Below are 15039 nucleotides of genomic sequence, written 5' to 3'. Positions count from 1 at the left end.
CAGCCACAACCACACAGGATGTGTGTGATTGTGAGAGACACATGGAGTGAATGAGAAATAATGAGTGACTTCCAACTTCATTTGTACGTATTTCAACAAACGCACACACACACACACACACACACACACCAACCTTCTATATTTAGATTCTCCATTCTACATAAGACCTGAGAGACATGGTGAAAAAATAAATTGCAGGCACTGTTTGTTTTGGCCACCATTGCCCGCAACTTTCATATTTTCACTTTGCCTTTTTGGGCTTTTGTCCTATTCCTATCAGTATTTCAGATACATCTTAGCCACGTACTAACAACTATACATCTCTTTTAAAGTTTTGTTAAGTGAACATAATGTAGAATTTTTAGATGAACATTTCTTTTTGAATTAATACACTCCACTACAAACTTGTAATTAAATAAGTATCGCTAGTATTACAGTTTCTCAAAGCTACGACCATACTCTCCATAAACCCTTTCACTTCCATTGTTCCCAAAATTATATTTTTTTACTGCAAGAACAGCGTCACACTTTCAGCTTTGCACCAACAAACAATTTTTCAGATTTCCTGCCAAATCCAGCCCGATGGCACATGATGTAAAATGCAGCGTGGAGGTTTCTAATCCTCTTGGCAATAGTGTTGTTTTTTGATGATAATTAAAACAACATCAAACAATTAACGTGAACATTATGCATTGATGTTATAGAGCTACATACAATCAAGATATACATCAGAGAGCCAAACAGTGAGTGGCTGAGTGGGAACAGATGGTACAAGACAGTCATAGATCCATACTTCCATTGTGTATCGCTGGGGTAGGTAACCATTGCACCATTGAATACCAAAGACATTATAAAAAGGTTGACAAGAATGTAAACTCCAACCTGTGTTTAAGCTAAATCACTTCTTTTAAAAAAATACTAGGCCTAATTGAAGTTGATTTACAGTAAAATTCCTGCGAAAAATATATTCATCCCCTGGATTGATTTTGTAACACCATTGAGAACAGACTTTATTTGGTAAAAACTTTGTATCTTATGGATCCCCTTGGTTCTTGCTACAAATTTTGACTGTTCAATTGTTCATAAGATTATGTTCAGCATTATCCTTGACCAGGAGAGAAAGGTCTTTACAAGAGGGGAATGAAAATGTGGTCTGAAGTGAAAAATGTACTCATTTCGAGTTTACTGAGTTTTGTGTTTAACTGTGAATTTTTGTCTATTTGTGTGTTTGATCCCTGTTGTGAAATATTTGTAAGTTTTGTATATGTGAAAAACATATATGTGAGATGTTAAATGCTAATGGGACAATGCTGAATGGAATCAATTAAAAAAAATAAAATAAAAAAAAATAAAAAGTATTCATCCCCATGGAGGTTTTTCTGTATTCAATAGCTTTCTGAAAATAAATTTAAAAATAATAAAAAAAAAACACCAGAAGACATTCCCAATACAAAAGATAGCTACAAAAGAAGATAACAATAGATAAAATAGTCAGGTGATAGATGAAGATAGAAGTGAAGTGGTTGTCCTCTAACCTCCCCCTTTTATTTTTAATTTTTTTTTACAATTATCTATTGTGACTATTATTATATATATCTACTCAAAGCTGAGCACAAAGTGACTCTGGTGAGGCGGTGCAACATCACCAAGCTAGCAGGAATATAGTTAGCATTCCTTACATTAACTTTTTTATCTATGTGATTAATTCCTGAATAAAACAGATAGTAATGCAATAAAGCTCAACGACTGCTGGATGTTAAACATTAGAAATAGACGCTGTAACTATTGCCATGTTGCAACAACAAACAGATAGGCTAGCACAGTGCATTGAGGCTTTTCTCAAAAAAAATGTCATCTCCTCTTTTCTTTCAGGATGAGCTACCACAGGATTAAAAATGTGTTCACGCCCTGGGTCGGGACGTACATTTAACTGACATGTGACACAAGAATGGGACAGTTAGATTAAGGAAAAGATTGTGGTTGGGGTTACAAAATGTACAAAATATACAAAAAATGGGACATCCGACCCATCCACCACCCCAACCTCCTTACATTTTCTGTCTTTCATACCACTTGTTACCGTTGTCGCTCTTAATACTACGTCATCTAACAGCGCCGCAGTCGAGCAGCTGCTATGCCTAGCAGCTGCTATGCCTAGCGCGTTGCATGCAGACGCTAAAGGGTGATTTTTGCATCGGTACACTTGCTGTATTTTTTGTTGATGGTCGGGCAGCAAAGTCAGAAAGGGACTTATGAATTGATTTCCCTATCATGATGATCTTATCATTGTCATGAGATGGCAGCAGAGATGGTCTTGCTAGCTTGAGCTCATCTTCTTCCCCTTTTCCGTTATATAGATATAATCAGTTAAATCATATTACATTAGAATTGTTCCTTTCATCTATGGAGTGATAGGCATGTAAAAAGGTAGATGGGAGAGTAAGTCCTTATTAAGTATGAGTCATATGGTCACACTCGCTACCTTTAGATCAGCTTTCCATATAAGTGTGATTGTATACCTGACGCACTGGGCCTGTCTTCTCACTTTAGAAACGGTTGCTGTGGTGACTGAAAGTGTCGATTAAGTGGATGAGGGTCTTGTGGTAAGGAACAGTGATATGCTGGTCTGTTTCAAGGTTACTCATGTTCCCTTTAAAGAAACCCACATTACAGCAGTAGCTGAATAGAGTTTAGTGAACTTTCTTTCTGTGGGTCTATATCAATGACTCATAGGCTAGATGTGATAGGAAAAGACAATTTGATAAAGCCAGCCTGCACTCACACACTCAACGCGCTAACACTGATGATAGGTGGCTACAGTCAGTGGGATGTAGCCCCTCTATACTTAAAGTATACTCAAAGTCTGACAGAGACGTATGTTTGGATTATGTCACTGGATATGGATTCACAAAATATTATTTGAACTACAGTCAAGATTCTGAAAATCCCATTCCACTGAAACCTGCCTTTTATATTTTACAGATCACATCAAAAAGCAGGCTGATGCAGGCAAACCTTCAAAAGGTGCCAACGATTCAGCTATTCTTGTGTGTCATAAAGCTTTAGCAGTTGTGGAAAAGTTGTTGGGTGAGGAGCTTCTAAATGTTGGATTTGGCTGTCTAATAACGAGCTGTCTCTTCATCTAGGGAAAACAGAGCCCATCCTATTTAGATCCAGAATAAAACTTGGAAAGTCCCAGTGATATGAGTAAAGATATAACAAATGTTTAAGATAAGAAAAAAGTTTGTGGTAAATAACTTCTGGGAAATGACAAGTAATTGCTGAAAGTTCTGTGTTTTGGGACCCATCCACCACCCAGACCTACGTGCGGTCATAATTACTATGGACACAAGTAGGGATGCACCGAATCCAGGATTCGGGTTCGGCCGAATATTGGGCTTTTTGACAGGGTTTTTTTCCACCGAACCAAACCCTACGCTTGCACTATGCGCGCTGGTCGATGTAATGACGCCGCCGTTGATTACGGGAAGGTGTTTACGTAGGTGGATCGTTCAATGCAGTCTGTGAGAAAGTGAAAATGGAACTCGCGAGCAGAAAAAGCGCCGCCCGGCAGCACCCCCAGCCAAAAGAAGGAGACCCAAGCCGAGCCACACGCCCAAACAACACACAACATCGGCGCTTCCAAAACACCTGTGCATGAAACATCCGAAAGAATATGAGCTGTGCATTAAGGAATCCACAGACAACACAGCAACCCCAGGTACGGCAAAGGAAGGACAGTCACAGCTAAAAACTTGTGTTAACCAGACAGTGCCTCTCCCGGGCTGTCAGCTGTTCTCTTGGCAAATGAGTATCCTTACAATGGGAGTGGAGCGACCGAACGGCCGGCTGCTACTCCTTGGCTATTGCTAACTCGTTAGCTTTCTAATTTCACCCACCCAACATGCCTTCATCATGCACTGGTTAGCGAAAATTTGCCAAACAAAATTGTCACTCATCTGGCGATAGCGATGTGCTTTTCTACAATGTGAAAAGAGCATGTGAATTCAACATTAAGTTACATTTAACTATTTTAGAGGCTGTGGACATTATTTACTTTATTAATTTGTTTACTGTGTTAATGGACTGAGGATGGGAGTAGGATTCGGATTCGGCAGAATCTTAACCAGTGGATACGGTATTCGGCCGAAACCCTAAAATCTGGATTCGGTGCATCCCTAGACACAAGCGGTAGCTGCATTACAGCAAACATCAGTGTGGGGCTTAAAGTAATAAATATGTGGAATACATACAAATTACAGTGCATTACTTTTCGTAGGTATGTACAGAGGACAGCCTGGAATATTAACTTATGACAAAACTTCTACTTTTGATACTTCAATTATACGGTATTTTGCTTTTAATACTTATATTTTACTTAAGTAAGATTTTGAATGCAGTCTTTTACTTTTAATGTAGTCTTTTTTCCATTGTGGTATGAAAAAAAGGATCTGAATAGTTCTTCCACCAACATTTCAGAACTATACAAAATCATATAATGATTAAAACGATCAAGCTTACCCAGAAAGTAGCATACAGCTTTCCAACATGCTAGAATGTGACTGTACATACCTGAATTAGCAAATTATGTAATATTGCTTTGTGACAGCTATAGAGGAAAAATCTCAGTCAAAATAAAATTCAGCCTTTTTTGTGCTTGCTCCATTCACCAAGTTTCATTTGTTACCCATACCTACAGCACCATCTAGTGTTAAATATCAGATATCACATGCCAGTGAGCCTGGTGGTGCTGGAATACATCAGCATATTTTTAAAGGCCCTGGACACCCACACAGGCGTTTTCAGTTCATCTAGCTGATTAGACCTCTGCCCAGATTGAAGGGGGGAAGAAGCTTAGATGGGAATTTATTACGTCACAAATTTCATCTACCAATAAGAATGATAAAGGTGTCATTTGTGCAGGTGCAACAGAGCTAACTGGAGGCTCAGGAGATGTCAATCAATCAGTTTATACACACACACACAGAGTCCTGGGAAGAGGTTTTATCAGCCAGAATAACTGAAAACACACCGATGTGGGGGTCCAAGGCTTTTAAGCTTATATAGTTATTAGTCAGGATCATTTTACTTGAAAACGCCACAGTTTCTCTGTCATTTCTTGTCATTTTTTAGGTGACTGCTGTATGCTTTGCTTCTCTTTAAAAGGGGACATAGTATGCAAAGAGATTTGATGCTGGATATGACGTCCTGGAGTGTGTTGCACCAACTGGTCTTTATCAAGCCTGGTTGGTTTTTATTAGGACCAGTGGTGGAATGTAACTAAGTACATTTACTCAAATACTGTACTTAAGTACAAATTTGAGGTACTTTTCATGCGACTTTCTACTTCTACTCCACTACATTTCAGAGAGAAATATTGTAGTTTTTACTCCACTACATTCATCTGACAGCTTTAGTTGATAGTTACTTTACGAATGAAGGTTTTTGCACACAAAACACATGCAGTTTATAAAATATCATGTTTTATAATGAATTAACCTACCCAACAATACAGTATAATGGCCTACAAGTCCAGCTGAAATGATTAGACCATTAAACACACAACTGTTTGGATTTTTCTGCATTGAGTACTTTCACTTTTAGTACTTTAAGTACATTTTCCTGATGATACTTACATACTTTTTATTTTAAATTTATTTACTCATAACAGAGTGTTTTTACAGTGTGGTATTAGTACTTTTACTTAGGTGAAGGATCTGAATACTTGGTATTATCCTGCATAACGATCACAATAAGCACAGTTAAAGAAAAAAAACGGTACTAAGTACTGCAAGGTTCACGAATGATAAATTTATATAATAAAGAACATGTAAAACATATCTGTTTTGAGATGAAAAGAGCACAGTGTTTAAACAAAGTGTTTAAAACAAAGAGATGGAAGGTGCAAAATATTGATGACATTTGTGCAATCTGCGAATATAATCACCCAAGATTTACAAAAATGTGCATGTACATGAGTTAGTCCTATATTTTAAACAGCATAAAAAAATCAGAACTTGACAAAGAGAAACAAAAAGTAAAAACCAACCACCTTAATATTGTACAAAAATATCAACAATATTGACATCTACAAAATATTAAGTAAAATAAAGTTTTTAAAAAGTAAAAATGAAAACTAAATACATAACAGAGCCTACATTTCACCCCAGGTTAAGTTATATCTTATGAGGTGCCATTTCATTTCCATTCAAACATGACCCAATACCTAATCCAAAAGATTGAATGCTTTCCAGATTTTCTTCATAAAGGTTTTATTGTCAATTTTGTTCCTAATCCCATTTGCAGTGCTATATTTTTAACCCAGACATCAATATTTGGCATATCACTCTTTTCCAGTTGTAAACAATAAGTAGCTTTGCTTGTATATACACATACATATCTATAAATGTATGCTTTTTCTCTCAAAATAAGATCCAGTGGGTATAAGTAAACTAAAAGCACCTTAAATTCTAAAGGCATATTTACATTTTTGTTTTTAGATCATATCAATGACCTCTTTCCACAAACAATGAATAATAGACTGCGTTATGCTTTTGCACAAACAAGTCTAACCAGGAAGGAGGAAGTAGATATTTTCACCAATGTATGTGTAAAGGGAGATGTCCCTTTAATAAAGTAGCTTGTTTTTTTGGCAGGGAGTTCCTGCAGTGCTGATCTGTAGTCAACGTTTTATTCAACAGAGCGATAGGAAGGAACAGCTTGTGACATTTACCACACATGCAAACAAAGATAAAGCTTTCAACAGTTTATTGTTTTGTTTACAGCAGATATATTTGGAGCAAGAAGCATCTTCAGATGACATGATATCGTCACTAATAAGTAAAAAGTAGGACAGGCTGCTGGTTAACACCACAACATTCCTGAAACCAGTTTCCAGCATGCGACAGAAGCATCCGAGAATGTCTGGCCAACAAAATATATGTTCATTACAGTGAGGTAGAATACAGAATTTGTCAGAACGGTGCCTGTGATTCTGCTACATTTACTTGGCTTTCTACCCCAAAAGTGTTACAGTGCAGATCCTGATTCAGAGGAAGTACAGAAGTACAAAGTTACTACAGTGATTAAATGATGTACAGGTTACTGGGTTTTGTCAAACCAGACCTCGTTGTGGTGAGTAATAGAGAAATAGGAGTCATAGAACGCGAAGGAGTAGGTATCAGTACAGCTTTTCCCAGCTTCCTGCAAGGCGTCACATAGCATCTTAGCATTTTCTTGACCATTGTCGATGCCTGGAGTGCCACCAAAGACCCTTTTGTATGATGTGGAAACAATGGCAGAAAAAAATGGTTATAGATTACATCAAATACTTTGTCAAAATCATCTTTCACTGTGACTTTTAAGGGTGGTGTGTGAGATGTTCATGAATTTTTTTTTTCTGACATTTACCGTCTCTCTTCTATCGCTGTTTTGTTTTGCACGCGTGTTACGTTTATTGCTGGGATATGCCAAATTATTCGATCACTTAAATTTGCAAATTAGTGGTGTGAAAAGTTTGAATTCTCAGTTATAGTAAATGGCCCCAAAAAAGTTCAAATCTGGTTAGGTATGTGCTAGTCTCACTTTACCAGACTATCCAAGTGTCTGGCTAATCCACACAGCATTCCGGGATGGGAGAAAAACATGCTCTTGTTTATTGGCATTTCTTTAAACCAATCACAATCGTCATGGGCGTTGCTAAGCTCCGCACGGAGCTGCTGTAAAATAGTTGTGCAAGAGAAAACTCAGATTGGACAGATAGTCTAGCTAGCTGTCTGGATTTACCCTGCAGAGATCTGAGGAGCAGTTAACCATAGTCCTCATAAATCCACCAGAGTTTAAAATTCCAACACAAAGAGAGCGGAAGGAAACGGAAAATACATGCATCTGGCGGAATTTCCTGCGGCACCGGAGCAATTCTGGAAGTGGAATGTCAAGGATATGTAGACTAGGTATGTGCAGATTAAGCAGACCATTTTTCTGCTTGGAGTGAAGATGAGATGGATGGAGATTTTTTGTGTGTTTAAAATCTGCAAAAAAAAAAACGCGGATTCCGTGTGGCCGTGGTTATGTGTCCAAGTCGCACTTTTTTATCATACTGTAACTATTTGGTAGTTTCTGAACTGTAAAATGTTTATATAATTAAAGTGTATAGTGACTGTTAAAAACCCAAATGTAAAAACAGATTGAAAGATAAAAGTAGGCATTGTTTACCTGACATAGACGGTGACCTCAGGTCTTCTTTGCAGTGTGACTGATGGATCAGTCATTTCAGGCTTAGCTGTGTTAGGAGGAACAAACCAGGATAAGGATGCATCGCTGCCGTTTGTGACAGTGATCAGCACTGGCCAGTAGTCAGCAGAATCACCTGGAAGAGACCAACACGGTACAAAATGGTAAAAAAGTTTGTATGCCAAACTGTACGGCACTACAGGGACCCAGGCACGTTTTGAAGGAAATCACACTTGTTTGTCATCTTGTCAACAGTTACAAAACTTGTATCATTTCTTGGAGGCCAAACCTATATGATTTTAAAAATGTCTTGAATGCAAAGATCGTGTGAATTCAAAAAAATGTCTTTAGTACAAAACTTGGACACACTGAAACAGTTCTTCAAGGCAAAACTTGTACAGATTCTAGATTTGTTAATGGCAAAATAAATAGCTACAAAGTCAGACATTTATTTCCAGGCAAATCTTAAACAAATTTCCATATCTCTGAAAGGAAAGTTTTTAACAGCGTTTGAAGGACAAACAACTACACATCTGGCTTCAACTTCTGGTAATTCTGAAAACTGAAAATCCACAGCTTCTGTTTGGGTCTGATTATAGCACATGAATTGCACTGGCAGGGCTATTTCAAATAAGCTATTTGCATCCCAAAACTAAACGACTGTACAAGTGAAACATAAACAGACATACCTGCAACACGCTTCAGCCTTGAATTTGCAGCCATGAAATCAGTGCTCTTAGGGTTGTCTATCTTGGTGGTAATCCATTCAGTGGGAACATACAAACGCTCTTCAAAACCCTGTAACAGAAACATAAAACCTTTTTTCTACATATACAAAAAAAAAAAAGAGTGTACCAATGGTTTGTGCGTGTGGAACCTACCTGGTGTTGCTCCGCTGCTGTGAATTGAGGGCATAGTTTGTTTCGGCAAAAGTCTGGAGCATTCCAATTCTGTCCTTCGCAGAATGAGACCAGGACAAGCATGAGCAGTGGCAGTTCCATCCTCCCGGACACATTACGGATACAAAGTAATTCCACTGATGCAGCTGCCGACTGATTTAAACTGAATTGGCAAGGTCACGTCTCACGTTTCCAGTTTATCAGGTCACACAGGCACTCCCGCATTGTTCTTCTCTTCTCTTCACATCACAATCACTTTAACACATAGTTTCACACTCTTTGTGGTAAAAACAAATGTCAATAGATATATACCGAAGAGAATTAGGGCCACATGTGAAAAAATGTATTGAGTTCTGAGTTTAAAGTCAGAAATTTGAAAATAAGGTCAGAATTCTAAGAAAAATGTCAGAATTCTGACTTTATTCTTAGAATTATAAGATTACGTGGCCGGGTTGGCTCAGTTGGTAGAGTGCACATAGAGGTTTATGCCTCGACGCAGAGGTCCAGGGTTTGACCTGTGATGATTTCCTGCATGTCTTCCCTCTCTCTCCCCTTTCTCACCTACCTGTCCTATCCATTAAAGGTGGAAATGCCCCAAAAAATAATCTTATTTTTTTTTTTTCCTGACTTTAAACTCAGAACTCAAATAAATCTTTTCACATGTGGCCCTAATCCTCTTAGATATATGGTATATGTATTTTCCTGAATGATTCATTCACATGCATCATATCTGTGCAGGACTGGAATTTACGCATAGTGTATAAGGTTAATACTCTACTGTTACACTTCAGAAAAGAGTCTCAGCCTTGTACAGTGTAACAGGGATTAATCTAGGTCGTGCTAATTGCAAATAAGATCAAGGCCAATATATCACAAGAGTAGATGCACACGTACACTGCAGTACAAACCAGATGTACTCAGCACATGATATGACATTTGTTATGGGTCTTTGTGTGTTTTATCTGTCAGCATGTGACTGGATTTTCATCATAAGCATACAAATTTGGTAGTAAAATGACTGATATCCAGTTAAATTTACATCATGTATTTTTGGATTTATTATATTACTATTATTAGGGCTGCAACTAACAACTATTTTTTTATTAATCTGTTGATTGTTTTCCTGATTAGTTGTTTGGTCTATAAAATGGTGAAAAATGTCTATCAGTGTTTGTCCAAAGCCCACGATGACGTCCTCAATGTCTTGTTTTGTCCACAACTCAAAGAGATTAAATTTACTGTCACAGAGGAGTGAAGAAACTAGAAAATATTCACATTTAAGAAGATGGAATCAGAGAATTTTACATAATATAATAAACAGATTATCACAATAGTTAGCAATTAATTTATTAGTTGACAATTAATCAATTTGTGGATTAATCTTTGCAGCTCTAACTGTTATGCCTTATTGCTTTTATTTAAATTTGAGGTAAAGTTTTACAAAACTGGCTTTGGATGAGCCCAGAGGGCACCATCAGTATTGATAACCCTAACCCTGATAAAGGCCAAATAATGATGACAGCATTTTTTACAATCACAGTTAGTAAATTGGTTTAAAAAAATAATAAGGTACAGCTAAAAATATAAATAGGTCACTTCTTATTTTCAAAAAATTTGATTTTGTATTAGATAGCCATGCTAGCAGTGGTATTGGTTCACAGCAAAATGTCTCCACAAATATTGGATGGAATGCCATGGAGTTCTGTACAGACATTTACCGTACAACAGAATTCGATTGTAATAACTGACTGGGTCCAATAATTTGATTTATGACCAAATAACTGCAAAACTAGAAACATTCTCAGCTGTATTTTGAGTTAAATGCTAATAAGCTAATGTTAGCATGCTAACATGCTAGACTAAGATGATGACCACAGTAAATGTCAGGAAACTGGCTTCAAGACAGTGTCAAAAAGGGAATCACACAGGTAATATACTTTGAACAAATTAAGTATATTGTAAACTCAAAGTAAAATAACAATAGTTATTTTGATCTTAGTCTCGCATTGCCAGACCTTCTTCTAGCCTGGTTGACTCCAGACCCTTCTCAGTTGTAACTGAGAGTGGGTCTGGGCAAGCTTCATTTGCAACGCATTTCCAAAGGGGTGTCACCAACAGACGCTGTTCAAATGCCTCTGGGGGCAATTGGATAGTCCTTCAACAAATCAGACCAACGATCCGGGTGACGTAGCAGCGACAGCGGCATCAACGGGTTGCTGCCGAAGCGGTGGCTGTCATGTTGAATGTAAACAAAAAGCTGCTTGCCTTCGCTGCGCTATCGTCATTGTGTAAAGCCCGCCTCAACGGTTGTGATTAGTGGCTCGATTTGGAAAAATTGGAAATGGGCTTGAATGACTTGCAGAGCAAATCTCAAATTTTTTTCTCAAGAGTTTTTCCAGGCTAACCTTCTTCCACAGCGCTGCGGAGGAGGGTCTGGCTAGTCCACACAGCATTCCGGGATGGGAGAAAAACGTGCTCTGGTTTATTGGCATTTCTTTAAACCAATCACAATTGTCTTGGTCGGTGCTAAGCGAGCGGGAGCCACGGTGCTGCTGCAAAAAACCCTCGGGAAGGAACTGTCAGGGTTTCAGGGAATGTAGGACCCAAATGCAGAGACAGACGGGGAATGTTGAGTTAGAGGATTTAATAAGCAAAAACAAAGTTCATACTAACAAAAGGGTGTCCTGATAACAGCAGGCAGAGTAATCCAGAATAAGAAAAATACAAAACAGGAATCACAGGTACCAGGAACCAAGAACAGCGAGACAAAACACACAAAACATGAATACACACCAACAGGAACACTGATCCGACAAAAAACAAGGGAAACACAGAGACTAAATACAAGAGGTAACGAGGACTAACAAGGGACAGGTGATTTATTTAATTATTTCAGGTTTATTTAACAGGGACAATGCACACTAATAATACGTATAAAAATGTAAAATGTGCCAGAATTAGCCAAAAGGCTATTTTACATCTGCTCTCCCTGGACAGATCGTACAATGTCACACCTAAAAAGATAAAAGGATTATAAGAGTACATACAGGTTTAGCCCAATACAAGCAAAATTGACTATAAATGTAAAAAATTAAAAAATGACAAGATCAACATATAAACAAAAACAGATGGTCATTATCAACATCAGTACCAACACACACATACACACACAAGCCAAACGTTCAGTGCATCTAACAGACAACCTCATAGGCATAGCACAAGTGGCACAAACAGGCAGGACAGGAAAGACAAGATAGCAGCAAGATTTAGTGTCTATATGTAATGTCGACACTCCTGATTACCTGTTAGCCACTTCTTTAAGTTAAATTTAAAAGAAACGTATGTTTTAAAATTTCTAATGTGAGTTGGAATGAGGTTCCATTCACGAGCAGCCCTGACTGAAAAAGCTGTTTGACCGAATGCACTTTTCCTCAACGGGACAATGCAGTCACCTCTTGCTGCACTCATTGTAGATCTGTAAGCATTTGGTTACAAACTGGCTCAATACATGAGGAGCCAGTCCATGTAGAATTTTGTACATAAGACAGAGATCTGTATATCTAATCAAATTTTCGAAACTTAAAAGGTTTTTTTTTTTTAAAACATGACAATGATGATAATATATGGGTTTCCTATCAAGCACTTTAAGAGTTTTTTATATAGGGAGAGTAGTGGTTTGAGAGAAGTGTTGCTTGCTTGTGACCAGGTTGTCAAACAGTAGGTGATATGGGATAAAATCATTGAGTGCATAAACATCATTGCAGCCCCTGTTGACATGCAATTGCAGACATGTCTAAAGTTTGCCAGGTTGAACTTAATGCGATTACAAACCTTCTTAATATATGATTTAAAATTAAGATTGTTATCAATGTATACTCCAAGGTATTTCAAATCTGAGATGACTTGTAGTCTCTCCCCTGCTACGACTACATCAGATTCTGCACAGCAACTTTTAGATTTACTAAAAAACATACATACAGTTTTAGATACATTCAGTTGAAGGCAATTGTGATTTAGCCATTCTGTTATCTTTTGCATTGAGTTTGTTAGCAGATCAGCAGCTTGAGCTGCATTGTCAGCATGTACAAAGATTACTGTGTCATCTGCATACATTTGGGTGTTGGCATTAAGACAAACATTTGGAAGATCATTTACATACAAAGAAAATAAAAGTGGACCCAAGATTGAGCCCTGCGGGTCACCTGCAGACATGGAAACAGCATCTGATTGATGATTCCTAACTCTAACAAACTGAGTCTGATGTGTTAAGTAAGATTCTACCCATTTAATGGTGCCTAAGGAGAAATTAAATGTTTGTAATTTAGATAGAAGAACTTCATGATTAATGGTATCAAATGCTTTTTTTTAAATCTAGAAAAACAGCACCAACGACCCCTCCTCGATCCAACAGTGACTTGACTTTTTCAACGAAATAGCAATTGGCTGTTTCTGTTGAATGATTAATACAGAAGCCAAATTGATTTGGATGTAAAGGATTGGAATTGGTATTTAAATAATTTGTCATTTGTTCTGAGACAAGTTTTTCGGTCACCTTGGAAAACACCGGCAGGATACTAATGGGTCTGTAGTTGCAGATGGACAAGCAATCGCCTCCTTTAAATACAGGAAAGACTGCAGCTAATTTCCACACATTTGGGAACAATCCCTGAGCAAATGAAAGGTTAACAATTTTCGTAATTGGGTAGACTAATGATTCAGAAAGGTCTTTCAACATAATAGTGTTCATACCAATGACATCTTTCGAGATGGCCTCAGAGATCGAATCACTCTCATAACATCTGCCTCAGTGATATATTCTATATTGAAAGCTGGTTCTGTCTGTCTGACTTGGCAAGGAGTATTCTTATATTCAGAGGAAAAATACTTGATGATATTTTCTACTGAGTCAATGAAATGATTATTGAGAGCATCAGCTACTTCAGTTGGCTTGTTTCTTAATTTTCCACTAACAACAAGTTCAAGTGATTTGGCATTGTTAACGGTTAACAGTTGTTTGCGGGTCATAATGAAGCGTCGTTTATTGAGCGTCTGGACGTCTTATTATGATCGTAATCTATACATCGCAGCGACGTATTAACTATGTCGGAACAATGTATTAAAAGTTCCTCAGTTGTTCACGTGTCATTTGGAAGCATCGTTTAATGAGCGTCTGGACATCTTTACTACACACACTGTTGATGTGATGGACAGTGAATCTGAATTCTGCCCAGCAACTTTTAATGTGTTAGTGTGCGATTTTCTATAATAATCTGAACTTGTGTAAATTATCTTTGAGTAGCCATATGTCTTCACGTAGTAGACAATGGCAAAATAAATCAGAATGTTTTTTTGGTGAAGTGTCCCTTTGAATCATTTTTAATCATGTTAATGAGGAGTAGGCCTATGTAATAATTTATATTTATATTCACAAACAGTAGCCTATTGAAGAATTTAACTTTCAAACCCTTTACCCTATTTATATTAGAATGAAACAGACAAATAATTGTTAACGCTTTAAGTTGTGTTCTATTGAAAGGATCTAGCTACATGCTAACGAGAGCTCGACTCGGCGGAAGCATAAATACTTCAGCGCGGAAGGATAAATAAGTGAATCGACAGTGATCCAACTGTCAGTCTCCGTCGTCGATCAAAGTCGGGAGGATGGCGCTTGGACATTTAGCAACGGAGGATTTAATCACGGGCTTACTTCGTTTTGGAATAAAGGTCACTGAAGAGGAGCGAAGTAAATTCAAAGGTAAATTATGTGCATTTTTAATCTGTGTTTGTGGTGTTAATATTCAAAGTTGGAAGTTAACTTTACCGTTAGCACTAGCCAAGTTCATACTCTGTCAACATTAGCTAGCTACACTCGACATTGATGATTGCCATTATTAACGTTAACAGGTTA

At 37.6% G+C, this 15039-nt stretch overlaps 1 long non-coding RNA gene across 1 annotated transcript; it reads right to left on the bottom strand.

The window, feature by feature from the left end:
- Positions 1-523: 523 nt before the first annotated feature.
- Positions 524-13303, bottom strand: LOC116047876. The gene is made up of 3 exons (XR_004104496.2): positions 12332-13303; positions 877-882; positions 524-534 (listed from the first exon to the last, which is right to left on the bottom strand). It is a non-coding gene; the product is annotated as an uncharacterized LOC116047876 (long non-coding RNA).
- Positions 13304-15039: the final 1736 nt, after the last annotated feature.

The sequence above is a fragment of the Sander lucioperca genome, chromosome 15, assembly GCF_008315115.2.
Source record: "Sander lucioperca isolate FBNREF2018 chromosome 15, SLUC_FBN_1.2, whole genome shotgun sequence".
NCBI lineage: Eukaryota > Metazoa > Chordata > Actinopteri > Perciformes > Percidae > Sander > Sander lucioperca.
This window is presented reverse-complemented; position numbering and strand designations above follow the sequence as displayed.